Source organism: Desmodus rotundus, chromosome 4 (assembly GCF_022682495.2).
Source record: "Desmodus rotundus isolate HL8 chromosome 4, HLdesRot8A.1, whole genome shotgun sequence".
In the NCBI taxonomy this organism is placed as follows: Eukaryota; Metazoa; Chordata; class Mammalia; order Chiroptera; family Phyllostomidae; genus Desmodus; species Desmodus rotundus.
The window spans coordinates 119,129,055-119,145,965 of NC_071390.1; positions in this window are offsets into that span (position 1 = coordinate 119,129,055).

Here is a 16,911-nt window from a genome sequence, read left to right on the forward strand (position 1 = left end):
TTTAAGTACAAAGTTAGTTGATCCTTAACTCCAAACTGTCTCTGAAACCAAGCTAGTGTTAGTACAACTTTGTAGAATAATTAAGATATATTAACAAATATCATGGAGGGTAAATCAGAGAACCATTCTCAGTGATTACATTTTTTATTAAAATATTTTATTTATTTATTTTTAGGGAGTGGGAAGGGAGAGAAACAGTAGTGTGAAATGCATCGATATGTTGCCTCCCGCTCATGTCACAGCTGGAGACTGAACCCACAGCTCAGGCATGTGCCCTGACCAGGAATCGAACCAGCGACATTTTGCCTCCCAGAAGGAAGCTCAACCAATTGAGTAATGCTAGTGACTACATTTTGATTAATAAAATTTAAACTCTATCTCCAGGATGCTTACCTTACTTCCCTAATGAAGGAAGAAATTCCAGGGCCTTCATACTTTACCAAAGAGCTTCACAGTCCCTCAGTGCCAGAAAGCAAGTTCTTACCCACCTAAATCCCGGAGCCAATGTGGAGGACAAAAATAACACCTTCCCTCTCACACAGGGGAATTCTTATGTTTGGATTATTTATGATTAAATAAAACTTTGTGGGTAACAGTGTTTTTAACTTTATTAGCATAGGTCAATATGTGCTTCATTTTCTATCTAGCTATATAACATATATTTAGATCTGCATTTCCTTATCCAAAAACATAAGAAAGCATTCACTTTAATCTTGTGAAAATGAAATGCACTTTCTGGCAAATGTGTTAAATAAAGACAATTCTTTTGTAATTGTTATAGACTCTAATTTCAGAAACTACATTTCCAAGACTTTCCTAAAAATAGTTACCTAGCTACTGTCTCTTATTAGTTACATACAGGCTTTGCTGCTGCAACAAAGGCCCAAGAGAAATAGTGTAAGGTTAGTTATTTCTCTCCTAACAAAGCATGGGCTTTTCAGGGAAGATATAACATCTCCAGGGTGTAAGGGAGAGGTGCTCTCTTAACTGTTTTTCTTGCAGAATCTCAACATCTGGCATGCCTCTTTTTGAAAGCACGACCTGAGCATTACACACATTGTTCCATACCATTGATCGAAACTAAATCCCATGGCTAAATCTTGCTGCAGAGAAGATGAGCAATGTAGATCTTACCTGTTAATGTACCCAGCTAAGTTGAGCTATTATTAGAAACAAAAAGTATATCATGTATATTGGGAGTAATTAGAATCTCTGCCATCCTAGACAGAATTTATATTGCATTAAAGTTTGACCTTTGGGATACTGAGAGAGGGCAAATACTCATTTTAGAGGTGCTTTTGAAATAAATTATTTAATAAAACATCAACTTTCAAAATATTTACCTATAGTGAAAAGTTTTCTTTTTTTTTTATTGTTCAAGTACAGTTGTTTCCATTTTCCCCCACCACTCCCTCCCACCCCAGCCAGCCCTACCTCCCACCCTCCATCCTACTCGCCTTTGGCTTTGTCCACGTGAAATGTTTTATAACCCTCAAACTGTCATGCAAAAATAGAAGAATGTTTACCATCAGGTTGAGCTAAGATGATATTTTTGGAACTCTGATAAGATACAAACCCCTTGACCCTGAAACACATGCGTGTTTTTGTGTTTGTGTGTGTCTGTGTGTGTATAGTGTGTATCTTAAAAGTCTCTATATACTTTTTGAATTTATGGCCTTTCTTTTATCTCTATCAGCAACTTTTTATATATTGCACAATATCTCAGCCTTTTTTCTCCTAGATATGTGTTGCAAATCAATAGCTTTATTTCCTCTCCTTTATATTCCCTTTGACACTGAGATTCTCTTAACAGTCTTCATCATTCACACATACACACAAAAGACCAGTGCTTATGTTTTCTCCTGTGATTTTTATGGTTTGGGGTCTAACATCTAACATTCAGGTCTTTAGTCCATTTTGAATGTGTTCTTGTGTGTAATGTAAAATGTTGGTCTAGTTTCATTTTTCTGCATGTATCTGTCCAATTTTTCCAGTACCATTTATTGAATAAACTATCCTCAGCCCATTGTATGTGCTTGCTTCCTCTTTCTAATAATAATTGACTATAAAGATTTGGGTTTATTTCTGGGCTCTCTACTCTGTTCCATTAATCTATGTGTCTGTTTTTATGGCAGCACCATGCTGTTTTGATTACTATGGCCATAGTATAGTATGGTATGGTATGGTATGGTATGGTATGGTATGGTATGGTATGGTATGGTATGGTATGGTGTGATATAGTAGGTAGCGCAATTCCTACAACTGTGTTCTTCTTTCTCAGGATCACTGTTGCTATGTGGGTCCTTCTGTGAATCCATATAAATTTTTGAATTATTCTAGTACTGTGAAATACATCATTGCTCATAGCAATATTTTATCAGATATATCTCCCCAGGGAAGGGAAACAAAAGAAAAAATAAACAAATGGGACTACCCCTTACTAAAAAGATTTTGCACAGCAAAGGAAAATATCAACAAAATAAAAAGACAACCCACAGAATGGGAGAACATATTCACCAAGACATCTGAGAAGGGGTTAATATTCAAAATTTATAAAATACTTACAAAACTCAAAACCAAAAAACAATAATTAAAAAATGGGCAAAGGACCTGAATGGACACTTCTCTAAAGAGGACATACTGATGGCCAATAGACATATGAAAGGATTCTCAATGTCACTGACATCAGAGAAATGCAAATTAAAAGCACAGTGAGATATCATCTCACCTGTCAGAATGGCCATCATCTATAAATCAACAAACAAGTGCTGGCAAGGATGTGGATATAATGGAAAACTTTTGCACTGTTGGTGGGAATGCAGATTGATGCAGCCACTGTGGAAAGCAGTATGGAAATACCTCAAAAAATTTTAAAAAATGGATCTTCCTTTTGACTCAGATTTCCCACCTCTGGCAATATATATGAAAGAACCCAAAACATTAATTTGAAAGAATATAAGCACCTCTATGTTCATTGCAGTGTTATCTACTATCATCAAGATATGGAAGCAGCCCAAGTGTCCATCAGTAGATGAGTGGATAAAACAACTATGGGACATTTACACAATGGAACATTCCTCAGCCATAAAAAAAAAGAAGAGGAAGAAAATTTTACCCTCTGTGACAGTATGGATGGACCTGGAGAACATTATACTAAGTGAAATAAGCCCATCAAACACAAATACCATATGATTTCACCCATATGTAGACTCTAATGAACAAACTGAACTAAAAAGCAAAATAGAGATAGACTCATAGACTCATAGAGCAGGATGACAGCTAAAGCGGGACAAAGTTGGGGTAGGGGAGGGATTGAGCAAAAAGGAAAAGGGGCTCATGGACATGGACAACAGTGTGGTGATTGCAGGTGGGGGGAGGGAGTATAAGGGGACTAAATGGTAATGGAAAAATATAATTTAAAAGAACTAACTAACTAAATAAGTAAATGAATAGATTTGGATCTGATTAGAGAGCCCCATTCTAAAATATCTGTGCAAGAAAATCCAAAAGTAAGTTGATATTTGAAACTACTGGGAAATTATATTTACAAGATATCCCAGCAAACTATAATTTTTATTTCAGTGCTGAGTTAGGGTGAGAATTAAGGGAATTTGATTCTAAGCTTTGTCACTATTGAAATGGTACACCTGGCCCTGAATAATCTGTCAATGTAAAGATCGTGAAACCTAATGTTAGGACTAGATATTAAGGAAAAAATGTCAACACAGTTTCACTTAAAAGAAAAAGTGAGGAGTCACATAGGAGGGAAATTTTCATTTTATTATATTTGTCACTTGAACTTTTCCTCCAGTCTAGATTCCCCAGGTCTTATGGCATGGGAGGAGAGAAGTGGTTAGGGGAAATGGTGTGGTGTGGCTAAAAGTGAAAAATTATAACAATAAAATTTCTTAAAAACACTGAAGCCCACAAAAGCTAGTTATGCCACATGAAGAAGAGTAGAGCACTAAAATGTGATCTCACTTCTTTGTAGAACAGTGTGCCTTGGACACCTCTTGAACATTAGAAGAAATGGCACCAGCCGATGTGGCAGTGGTGCCCAGCAGAGACATCACAGGTGACAAATGGTAATTTGTGGCAGTAGTGACAGAACTGAGGGTGCAGGCAGATGTATAGGCACCTCATAGATGAGGGTCAAAGCTGGGGAAAAGGAAAATGTATTCCGTAGTATGGTCCACAAATATTCAACAAGCCAAAGGAATCCTTAAACCCCCGGTAAAGGGCCATATCCTCCAATCCTATAACCCCACATTCTATTATGTGACAGAGAACTTCCTGCTGTCTACTAGCATCTTTACCCAAAATTCATTTAAATAATAAGTGCTTTATAACCCTAGGCATTGTAACAGTGGCAATTTTGAAACCGTTATGAGACATAATAGCTGTTCTAGAAGAAGCTTATATAGATGAGTTAAAGGCACACAAATGCTTACTTGCTGGTTGTGCTGTTCCATCTGGATAGTGAGAGTTTGGCCCGGATCAGGGTGTTCACTGACATTCAGTACATGGTGCCAGTACAAAGATTCACCTGCTGTAGAGAGACTGTTTTTCCTTGAACCTCATTTCTATTTGGAGTGGCATGGCAAAGAACAGACTTAAGACAGTCTTGGAACTGAATAGATTACAATGATCAATACTGAGATGAATATTGTGCACATCATTTAAAACAGATATTAAATATGGCCTTATTTCAATGCAAACAGTGCCCCAAATATAAATCAGTCATTGAATTGATCATTTCATATATCATCACTTACTTAGAATATTGGCTATTTATTATTTCTAAATCATGCCGGTAATATTTGTAATTGAAAGGTGATTTTTTTTCAAAAATCACAAAATAAAATAACTCAGAATCATACTTTAAGATCTCTTTTATATTGAGTTAGAAATTTACATAGCATAAAATGAACCATGTCAAATTGTACAATTCAGTCGCATTTAGTATATTCAGTGTTATCCAACCACTAGCTCTGTCTATTTAAAAATATTTCATCATCCCAGATGAACTCTCCAGATTCATTAATCAATCCCTTCCCTCCCCTCCTCCCCAATCCCCAGTCTGCTGACTGTCTCCATAGACTTGCCTATTCTGGATATATGTAATGAAGACTAAGCATACTTTAATTTAGGAAGTTTCACGGTTTCTAGCATAATTCAAAACCTGCCTTTAAAGGCAGAATGTAGAATAGCTATGAGAAGTGCATAAGCATAATTATTTCATGAACCCAGTGATAACTAGTTAATAGCTAAGTTAAAAATGCCACTAGAACCAAAATAAGACTGCAATTAATGGCAAGTCAATTTAGTCAAATAAGATGTTAGCCAACACTTACTATGAATGTTCTTATGTTCATTAAACACTATTCCTACCATATGCTAATAGGCATGTGTCTGATAAAGCCATTGAATAAATACGTAAAGCTTTAAAACAGCCAGAACTCAGATGACAAGCACTTCTAATCTATGTTTATGCCAGACGGCTTGTTGTTTTATTATCTCCAGACTATGTATTTTAAAGATAAATGCCTCTTTACATTATAAGATTTTAGAATATCATGTGTGTCTTCAGAAAGTAAAGAACATAATTTAAGTCAGGATTTAAACATACATTTTAGAGTGACCCAGAACATTTTATTATTGTAAATTCAAGTGTCAAAATACTTTAATAGGAAGATAGTTTAATTTCAACCCCCAAAGCAAAATATAAATAACTGAACAAATGATTATATCTGTGTATATATATTTTTTCTACTTATTTAAAGACTGAACCGAAGAAAACTGAATGCAATGGTATAAAAAGCAGATCACTTTCTTTAACTTCATAATAAGTTATTAGCAGTGAAGTGTTGAAATGAATACAACACCAGGAACTCTCTCCCCCAGGTCTTGGCTGGCGCTGCTCTGCCTGCCAGGGTGACAGGCATGCCAGTGGGTTGTTCTGTTCATTTTGCCTTCCTCACCAGTGTCCCACTTAGCTGAGGGCATTTGCTACCAAGCATTCCCCAGCACTCTCTCCAGTTCCATTTAACTCCACGGTGATTGTCATACATATGAATGATCTGTAGCTTATTTAGAAATAAACACAAACTTTTTATTTTGGAATAATTTGAGATTCATCAGAAAGTTCAAAGGTAGTAGATATTTCATCCAGTTTCCTTGAATGTTAGCATCATTCATAACAAGGGTTCATTTGTCAAAATTAGGAACTTACCTTTGGTACAGTACTATTTACTACACCATAGAATTACTCAGTTTTCTCTAGTTTTTCAACTAATATCCTTCTTTCTGTTCCAAGATCCAATCCAGGATACCATGACCCGTTTGGATACCTTGTCTCCTTAGTCCTTCTCATCTCTGATATTACCATAGTCTTTCCTTATTTTTTATGACTTTCACTCAGCCTTTGGAATAGGTTTGGTCAGGGGTTTTTTTGTTTTTTGTTTTTTTTGCTCTTCAGTTTGGGTTTGTCTGATGTTTTCTCATGATTAGAATAGGTTATGGATGTGAAGGGGGAGAATACCACAGAGGTGAAAAGTGATTCTGTACGATCATGTCAGAGATACATAATACCAACCTGCCTTACCACCGATAGTATTAACCTTGAACCTGTGGTAAATGTGGTTTCTCACCTATTTATTCATTGTAATGTCACTATTTTCCCCTCTTTATACTCTAGTCAAGCTTCAACCATATTTTGCTGTGTATAATGTGCACCCACATTTTTGGCCCTAAACTTTCAGGAAAAAGAAAGATTAATTTTATTTTTTTAATTCAACTTTTCATTTATTTATATTTAGAAATAAAACTGATGTTTGTATTCCAGGAATTATTTTGCATACACATATTGTTACTGCTTTATAGAGTTATACTTTTAATGTATAAGCATAAATAAAAGAATTAAAACATTTTTATAGATATGGAATTAATACTAACCATGTATAATGTGTGTCCTTACTTTTCCCTCAAAAATGTGGGCAAATAAGCGTGCATTATACGCAGCAAAATACACTCCATCCTGTCCTTACTCAAGGGGAGGGAAATTAAACTCCACCGGCTGAAAGGGAGATTATCTATATTCAGATTTTTAATTTTTTAATACAGAAAATGTGTTTCTTCTACTTTATTTATTCATCTATTCATTTTTATTGTTTTTCAGTCACAGTTGTCCCACATTTTTCCCCATGGCTCACTGCTACCCTGCCCCACCCCCACTCCCACCGTCATTCATTTATGTTATTAAGGCCTTAAATACGTATTTTATTTGAGTGGCTATGGTAAGACGCTGTCATCATTTATTTTACTGCTCAAGTTGTTCCACATTTGGAACTCTCTCCAGTAGGCCGCCATGTCCCTTTGCCATGCATGCTCTCATCAGCCTGTGGGTTTATTTTTGTTCATTTGTTTGCTCGTTGGCTGGCTTAGCACTTCCTCACATTCTAACGGTCTAAGATACTGTAGGCTCATCTTGACTTTTCCCTGTCCCAGATCTAGAATCAACCATTTGTCTGAAGAGCCTCATGCCCTGCATAGCTCTTTTACTCGATTGCCTTTTATTTCTTTACGTCAGTTCAATGTGAGTGCGATTTGTGTTTATTTCCTTGCCTGCTGCATCCTCAGTGTTAACACCACCCTGGGCACATTGTTAGCATTCAATAATATTGTAAAATAGGTGAATGAACAGAAAAAAATAAGTTCATTCTACACTTACTTATCATAACCGCAGTTTTAAAGTGCTTTTCATTTTTCCTAAAAAACAACAACAACAACAACAACAACAACAAAAAAAAACCCTAAAAAAATCTGGCCAGAAAATGTAGATCATGAAATTACCTTATTTATAGGGTTTTTTACAATAACTAAACTTTTAAAGATTGTGACTAATGCTGCTAGGGTAGTCTTCTTCCTCCTCTTCCTCGTGTCATCATCATTATCACCATCATCACCATCACAACATCATCTATTGAGCTCTGAGTACGGCCATAGCAACAGAGGCATTCTACTCTACTCTGCTTTTGCATAAGCTAAGCAGACCTTTCATATTTCTTCATGACTAATATGTTTCCTTGATATGTTTATTATAATTTTTATTGCTCAATGAAACCAAACAGAGTATATAATAGAATTCATTACTGCATATCTGTTTCTGTCAAATATTTGAACCCTTTTCAATATCAAAAATAAAAAATAGGACCGAGGGTGGGAGATGGGGATGGTTGGGGTGGGACAGGGAGTGGTGGGGAGAAAATGGAGACAACTGTATTTGAACAATAACAAAAAAATTAAAAAGTAAATAGGAGAAAATAAAAAAGGAGAGAAAGAGAAAAAGGTAGGCAGGAAAAACTACAAGATCTTAAATCTAAGGAAAGTTTACTTTGTATTTGTCAGAATCACAATGTTTCCAGTCTATTAGCCTTGAACATTCTGATCGTTTTTCTTTAAATATTTGGGAACCACACACATTGAAAACATGTCACATTTTTTCCCTCACTCAGAAACTCTATAAAGTTCTAATTGAATGTCTTTCAAAGTCATATCAGCCACTGCAGTTTAATCTCTTTAATTATGCAACACTAAGTTTACTGTCAGAGCACATATAAAAAGTAACGGTAAAAATTGAGAAGTCACTGAAATGGAATGCTTATTTATCAATACAATTTTGTCATCCCAGCACAAATTTCCTGATTGTATCGGGTGCTGTCGTGCCCTAGAGGGGTTTGTTTTTGATGGTGGAGATGATATATATGATAGAAATGGATAGAGAGTGATGTATTAGTATACTAGAACATACTGATTTCAAAATTGCTTTTCAATCACAATTTTCATATTCTATCCATAATCTCAGTATGTAATAGAGTCTTAGTCATTTGTGGTTTGATTTCTTCCAGTAAATACTTGCATTTCTCATAAAGCATATGAAATTTGTCAATATTTTAGACTCAGGTTGTGCTATATGGTGATAAATGCTTGACTAACATGAAGTTCAAAATAATTTTAAAAGGTAACATAAATTTTTAAGATTTGAAATCATTATGCTAAAAAAAGGAATGATTTATTTTTCATATACTTACTTATAAATGACTTAACCTCTGGGTAGAAAAATGCACTAAAAGAGTCAAACTTAGAGAGCTTACAAAATGTATAAAGCTTCTCTATAAGTATTGATATCATTTATTAGGAAAGCTTCTTTTCCCCCTCCTCCTTTATTAACTTTAACAAATTTGAGATTAATTGATTCCATCAGATCCCAGTGCAACATCTGTCACTAAATGATAGAGTGTGTAAAGAAATTCACCAGGGTTGTATCCTGTGTCCTAAACTCTATAATGAAGAGTTTATACATACAAGACTTAAGTCATTATGTAAAGAGACATTTCTCTTTTTTTTTTTTTGGAAAATATGGTTACTCTTGTTTCTGCCCAGCCGCACTCTACACAGAGTATAGTTGTATTCTGTCTATTTTTCTGAAGGATTTCACACTGTAAATATCTGGATAACCCACATAAAAGTTTTTACAGTAAAGATAAATATTTAGTAGCATTTGAAATAGTAAGCTGGTTTTACCGTGTTGTTTTTATTATTCCTAAACCATAAGAGGACATGCTATTTGCTATGAGATTTTTTGCCATTATTTTCTTCAATATATTCTGTGCTCAGTATAGTTTTTGTTGTTTTGATGATATATTTATATGTGGGAGTATGTATGAGGGTGTTTAATGAGGATTATTTTCTTACCCCATATTATTTTGATAACATCATTACTGACTTCAATATAAAATATATAGATTATTTAGCTATAAATATCTATAACTCACTAAATGCCCATCATGTAATGTTATTAAAACCAAATTAGATTACCAAATGTTCTGAGTTATATTTTAAAAAGATTAAAAAGATGATAACATATAAAGGCTTTTAAATGTAGTTATGCATTAAGAGAGAAAATAAAGTCATACAGAATCTTAGATATAATATTCTTATTGTGTCAATGTTAATTTTATGGCCGATATTTTAAATATTAAAAGTAAATGGAAATTTACTGTATAATGTATACAAAGTGATATGAGGAGGAGGAGGCATCAGTATTGAAATTGATACATACTGAAAGTTTAACACAGAAATACAGGAAACAATTTCTCATTTAAATATAAGCAATAACATAACCTTAAAGTGTATGCATTCTAAAATGGTTAGAAAAAAAAGAACATATATATATTTTTTGGGATGTATCACAGTTTATTTTTTTTCTTTCCTCACTCAATTTTATTCTTCTTTAAAAAAATTTTATTGTTATTCAATTACAGTTGTCTGCATTTTCTCCCCATCCCTCCACCCCACCCCAGCCGAACCCAACTCCCTCCCCCACCTTCATCCTCCCCCTTGATTTTGTCCATGTGTCCTTTAAAGTAGTTCCTGTAAACCCCTCTCCTCACTGTCCCCTCCCCACTCCCCTCTGGCTATTGTTAGATTGTTCTTAACTTCAATGTCTCTGGTTATAGTTTGTTTTTTTCTTTTGTTGATTATGTTCCAGTTAAATGTGAGATCATATGATATTTGTCCCTCACCACCTGGCTTATTTCACTTAGCATAATGCTCTCCAGTTCCATTCATGCTATCACAAAGGGTATAAGCTCCTTCTTTCTCTCTGCTGCATAGAATTCCATTGTGTAAATGTACCATAGTTTTTGATCCATTCATTTGCTGATGGGCACTTAGGTTGCTTCCAGTACTTGGCTATTGTAAATTGTGCTGCTATGAACATTGGGGTGCATAGGTTAAAAGAACATTTAAATGACAAAATTTTTTCACCTTTTATTTTTTTTTTTAGAAAAGAGTAAGGATACTTTAGAGGGCTATATTAGCAGATCTTCATGAATTTTAAAATTAGTAACTTGTCTATTACATGTACTGTTCTTCCTGTCTATAAAATATAAAGGCCGAGGTAGTGCCTACATAGTAATATATGCTGAATAAACACACTTGACAAAAAATGTTAATGCATTTGCTTCTTCATACATACTTTTCTCACAGATTGATTTATATCAGTCTTCTATAACTCTTTTCGAACTCAATCTAATGTTACTGATTCTTCCATATTGTAATGTCATCTGCGCTACGGATGTTTCTCTACTACAGCTGAGCTTGTGGAAGAAGGAGACAAGACTGTACTTAAATTGCATAGAGGCTTAAACGTTTGTTCAGTGTTGCCATGCATACTGCTAGGCATAGAGCTTTAAGAAACTATTTTTCCCTTACAAAATATGTTGAAGAAAAAAATCTAAGCAAAGTAATGTAAAAATGGCAAAAGTAATAAAGCAGGGGAAAGAGAAGATACACGTGGGAAGTGGATTATTACAGAAACTAGAGTCACTTATAATTTTCAAATAACTTTTAGTGATTGAATTGTCTTTCTTTTTTTTAGATTTAAACATTTAAATAATTAATACTCTAATTGTTACCAACATAAAGGAGGTAGGCATTGCTGTGAATGTATCTACAAAAGAAAGTTCTTTAAAAGGAAGATAGTCAATCACCACATAAGCCTGTCTTCTTTTGTACTTACTCTTTCTTCCTGATTGCCTGGCTAATCCTTCCTCTTATAATTATTTCCTAACTGTGAATGAAGATAAGAGATGTTAAATGTTTTAAGTCTAATTTCCTTTAACTATTCAAAATTGACTTTTTTGTTTTTGCAAATCACAAACTTTTCAGGACTCAGTTTTCACATGTGAAAAATGGGAGGGATTGAACATAATTTCAAGGATATATATTTTTTGTTTTAATTGTAATCACAGAGGTTATAAATGCAATAAAACTTTTTTTTTTTTTAGCACAGTTCCTCAGGTGACGTCTAGTTTGTCTTCTATTACATTTAAGTAACAGTGCTCCAGTGCAATGATATCAAATGATTTCAATCAGTTAAGTAATAATTCTTACAGATTACTGTAGTATTTAATGCTCATTTATAGATATCAGACACCATTCTAAATCAGAAAGGATGTTACTATTTGGAATGAGATACCTATAACATTGTTTGAAGGGTACGAAGAGCAGATTCTCTGAGGGCCTTCTATAATATCAAGGGAACTGCTACCTCTGTTGTAATCATAAAGCTCTTCCAATCACAACTGTCAAAACACAACTGTTGTCTCTACAAATAAATGTTAGCTGCAATGTGAACACCGGGAATGACTCTCAGAATTGTCGGTGTGAGCATTCTCTGTCCGCTAGCACTGTAAAGTAAAATGATGCTCCGTTACTGCTGTACCCCTCACTTTTCTCTCAGCTGAAGTCTTAGGTACATATCCTCTAAATGAATTCCAGTGTATATGAATAGTGGCCAAGAAATTGCAATTATGGTTCTCTTGTAAATGCAGTCCAGCAAGGTACACTAGAAGTTTTGACAAATATTAAGCAAACTAATTCACCATATTGTCTTGGACAAGTATTTAATAAAATATTAATAACATTAATTTTAAAAGAAAGATTTCTGTTTTTATCTTCTTATTTCCATTAATACCAAAACAAAAAATCTCATATTTTGAAAATAATTTGCTACCTCTCTGCTCCAATTTGCTGTGCTAAAATATCTTACTTTCACATTCCAAATTGGTAGTAATATGACTTACTCTCAGCCATGACTAGAAGATTTTTGAGCAATCATTTGGAAAACAAATTGGTTCCAAACAACTAGACACAGTTAGTGGGTTTTATGTCAGTTTTCTCTTTACAAAGCACTTGGAATGTTCTCAAACCCTATTAGGTAAAAGAAAAATAGATGGGTCAAGAATATAAAAGCATTAAAAGGATAATAAAATAGGGTGAAAAAATTATAATTTACAAATATAACTTTAAAAAATATAAAGCAAATTATTAGCCCAAAATGAAAGAGAAAATCAGCTAAATGACAAAGTCAAAAAATGTTTAAAATATTAGATGGCTATGTCCAAATATAAAAACTTACTAAATTACAAAGAATCTATAATAATGTAAGAAAGTTATTTTCCTGGCCACTGGTAATAATAAAAAAGGAAAAATTTAGGGCAAACCTATTCACAATATGTAATATAATCATATTCTGGACAAATACATTTTTTAAAAGTATGTCATTTCACAGAAGGAACATTTTTGCTGTGATTTATGCATTTGAAAAATGTGCTTTTAAGTTCTTATTGACATAAGTAAGCTAAAGAGATGACAAAGTACTCTGTAGACAGCCTTCCTACAACATTGCTTTTATTTTCATGCATCTCAGCAGGAAATGTGTAAATCAAAAAGAATGCAATTCTCTTGCTTGAAATAGAGATGTGTAGTGAGCATTTGTGACAGAGAGAGGTGGGCAGAAATTGTATTTAATCTGGCTTTTCTTAGTGAGGAGACTGTTGCCATGTATTTGTACATGAAATTGTGAATGGGAAACTGTAGAGAACCAGAACTTCGATTGGGAGAGAATCTTAAAATACTAGTCTGAGACCTCAAAGCCTAGTAGCTTTTGCCTCATGATATATAGAGACAATTGAACTATTGTAATTTTTTTAGTAGAATTTCACCTCCACTTCTGCAACAAAACCTATTTTCACATTTTAGGGATAACATATTTAAAACACATGAAAGAGAGGGGAAGCAGGAAGACCATTGAATTATGTATTTAATCACATAAAATGTTTGAGTTAAAACTAGGTTTATGTGAAAGAATAGATGAAGCCAGAGTTGATTAGCCTGTATATATTTGTTTATATTTATGGGGTATATACTCTTCAAAATTCAGTAAGAGGATATACATGCTGAAGGGAATAGAAAGCTGTCAGCTACTCAAAATGTCTCCTTTTGTTTAAATTCCTTTAAAAATATATGGACAATATTATTTCAAGTCTTTTCAAGTATTTTTTTTTCCTAACAGACACTAACAAATCCTCTGTATTTTAAAGTATGGAACAGATATGATATATACATTATGCCAAGTGTATCACCAAGGGTTTTATTTACATTTTCAAATTAATTTAATACTTCTGACAATTCTATGAGAAAATTAGGTGGTTTCCTCCAATGCACGGATGCAAAGTTGAGGGAGAGAATGGCCAAGTGCCCAGGTAAACGCCCTCAGTGGCAGAGCCAGAATTTGGAACCCTCCCTCTCTGACCCCTGGGGCACTGCTCGCCACCATTGCATCACATTGCCTGCGGAACATTGATGATTTGTAGTGATCTTTAGTACGACTGCCACAGGAGTAGAGAAAACTGAAATTAAAATTTATTTCTGACTTCCTGAGAATGATGGGAATTATGACTAAACCATTCTTTTGCACTTTCTAGCCTAACTTCATTCTCTTAATTGAAATAAGATTTTTTTCCCAGAGAAATGGAGGTCTTTTCTTTCCTTTTACACATATTCAAAAAGGTAAAATGTTAACAGATATTAGAAATTAGAATATGTAGAGGCCTTAAAATTGATATTTAATAGTGAATGCCACCTCAAAGATAAATATATGGTAAGATTTGCCAGGGTATTACAAATCAGCCCATATATATAATATTTAAGATATATATTTCACATATGACATATATGCATATATGTATATATTACAATATTTAAAATCTTTATTGAAATCATGATCAAGTTTTTTTTGTAATTATACAATTAGAATCTGTGAAGGGGAAGTTAGTGATCCACATTTTGAAAAATGTGTACCTGTTAGTTATTATGATTCATAGTGCAGTTGGAGAGCCGCTATTTAAGATTTTATGTCAATAATAAAACCGCGTCTACCGTATCTAAGTCTAGTGCCATGCAACAGGCATGGGATAGTACAATTTACCTTTAGGCGTATTTCATTCTTTTAAAAAAAAGAAATGAAAAAAATTATACAAAACATGTTTTAGCAGTTCTAATCAACTGTCTTGTTATCAGATTTAAGTTATTTTTACATCATAAGGGATTACCAAAAAATAAAAATGTATGTTTTCACTAGAGGAATCCTAGAAGTAATTCAGATTATGTCATGATATAATAAATTATAAATAGTTATTGTTTCTCCTACTTGTTGCTTAAAATTTTTGTTCCATAACTTTTATTATGTTAGAATACATAGAGTGAGATACAGTTGTAGTAGCCTATTACTGTCCTACTAGCTACAATAGCAAATATTTGCCTCAAAAATTCAGACCATTAGCACGGAGAAAGAACACTGGTAACATATTCCAATGTTCTTGAAAGGTAGTCATTGAACATCATCCTGATCATGTTCAAATGTGAAAGTATTTTTCTTTCAAAATATCTATTCCAAGTTGTAGATGTTCTAAAGTTTACAAATATAAATTTATTTTTCCATATTCTAAACAGGCCTACACAGATTTATTTTACTTTCCCTCTGCATGCAGTTGGGTCCTTTTCATATTTTAAAAATGTATACTCACCTCCATTCCTCTACATCATCTGTCCTGTCCTCTTTGCCCTTGTTTTTCACCCTTCCCCCCTGCTTGCCAGCGCCCTGGCCCTCCTGCATGTCCCCACTTTAGGAGGCTCACATTGGCTTTTATCAGAGTGGATATCATCTCCTCAGATAGCTGCTTGGCTAACTCCCTCACCTCCTTTACATGTTTGCTTAAATGTGATCTTCTGAATGAGAATGCGTTGTTTAAAGTGTGAGCTAACTACTCCAACACCACATTATAAATCCGATCTCTTTTATATTGTTTTATTTTCCATAATATTTATCACCTTCTAACATGCATAAATTTAAAAATTTAGTTTTCATTATTGTCTTTATAACTTTCTAAAGAGTCACTTCCAGAAAGTAATGGATTTTTATATCTTTTGTGCACTAATGTATCCTAATCATCCCATGCACCACTTGGAAGTGAACATAATAACGTTCACATCTTAACCAGGCATTAGACTGTGTTTATTTATATACATTTTTACCTGCTTGTCTGTTTATGCAATTGCATTCGATATATTTTACTACCTTCTTTTTACATATTTTCATAATGAAAAGATATTAAATAAATAAGTATTCTTTATATTAAGCAGATATTCTACTATAAATTATTGCTAGGATTAGAAAAAATCAAAAATCAAAATATATGTCCAAACTTAACTGATTATTTGTGTTATAAATTTACAGATAATTTTGTGTTTATCTTTAATTTCTGAGGGTTTTTTCCTTCTAAATTAAAGAACATTTACTTTTGCAAAAACAATAGCACAAGTTTCCTATTTATATGAGATTGCTGAAACATGTTATGGGAAAATATCAGATAAACAAGTCAACGATTCAATACATACTGAAAAGAACTAAGAAATATTAAACTTCCACTAAAATTCCAGATTGAAGTTTACCTGTAAAGCATTAGCTTTATTTCTTTAATGAAGATACAAGTACTATTTATAATAGGTAAGCATGTCTCAACCAAAAAAAGAAAATCTTTTTGGGATAAGTTATAGATAAAATTCTGATTTATACAAGTTATTGTGTATAACCTATTGTCAATATTATGTAATAAAAGGTGAATATTCCTGTGAAAGAATATATGCTTTATCTGTAAATGTCGTAATTGGAAATGATAAACTTCAAGGATTACATTTTTGATGCTACATTTAAATTAGGATATAGGAAGGAGGAAACTCATAATTATAGAGTAACTTAGACAATTCATTACAGCTTTTCAGAAATTATAAGATTATAATAACTTAAACATGGAGGTTTGATCCATGCATTTTTTTCTGAAACCAAGTATCAGTGATATTCAGAGATTTCTTCCAAACAATGGGAATACTTTATCAATTATCCAGCATCCTTTGAATGTAGTGAGAACTGGAGAAAATGAATTTTGCCAAGTGTGCTGATAGCTCAGCTTGGCTTGTGTAACTAAGTATGAAGCAGTTTATATACAA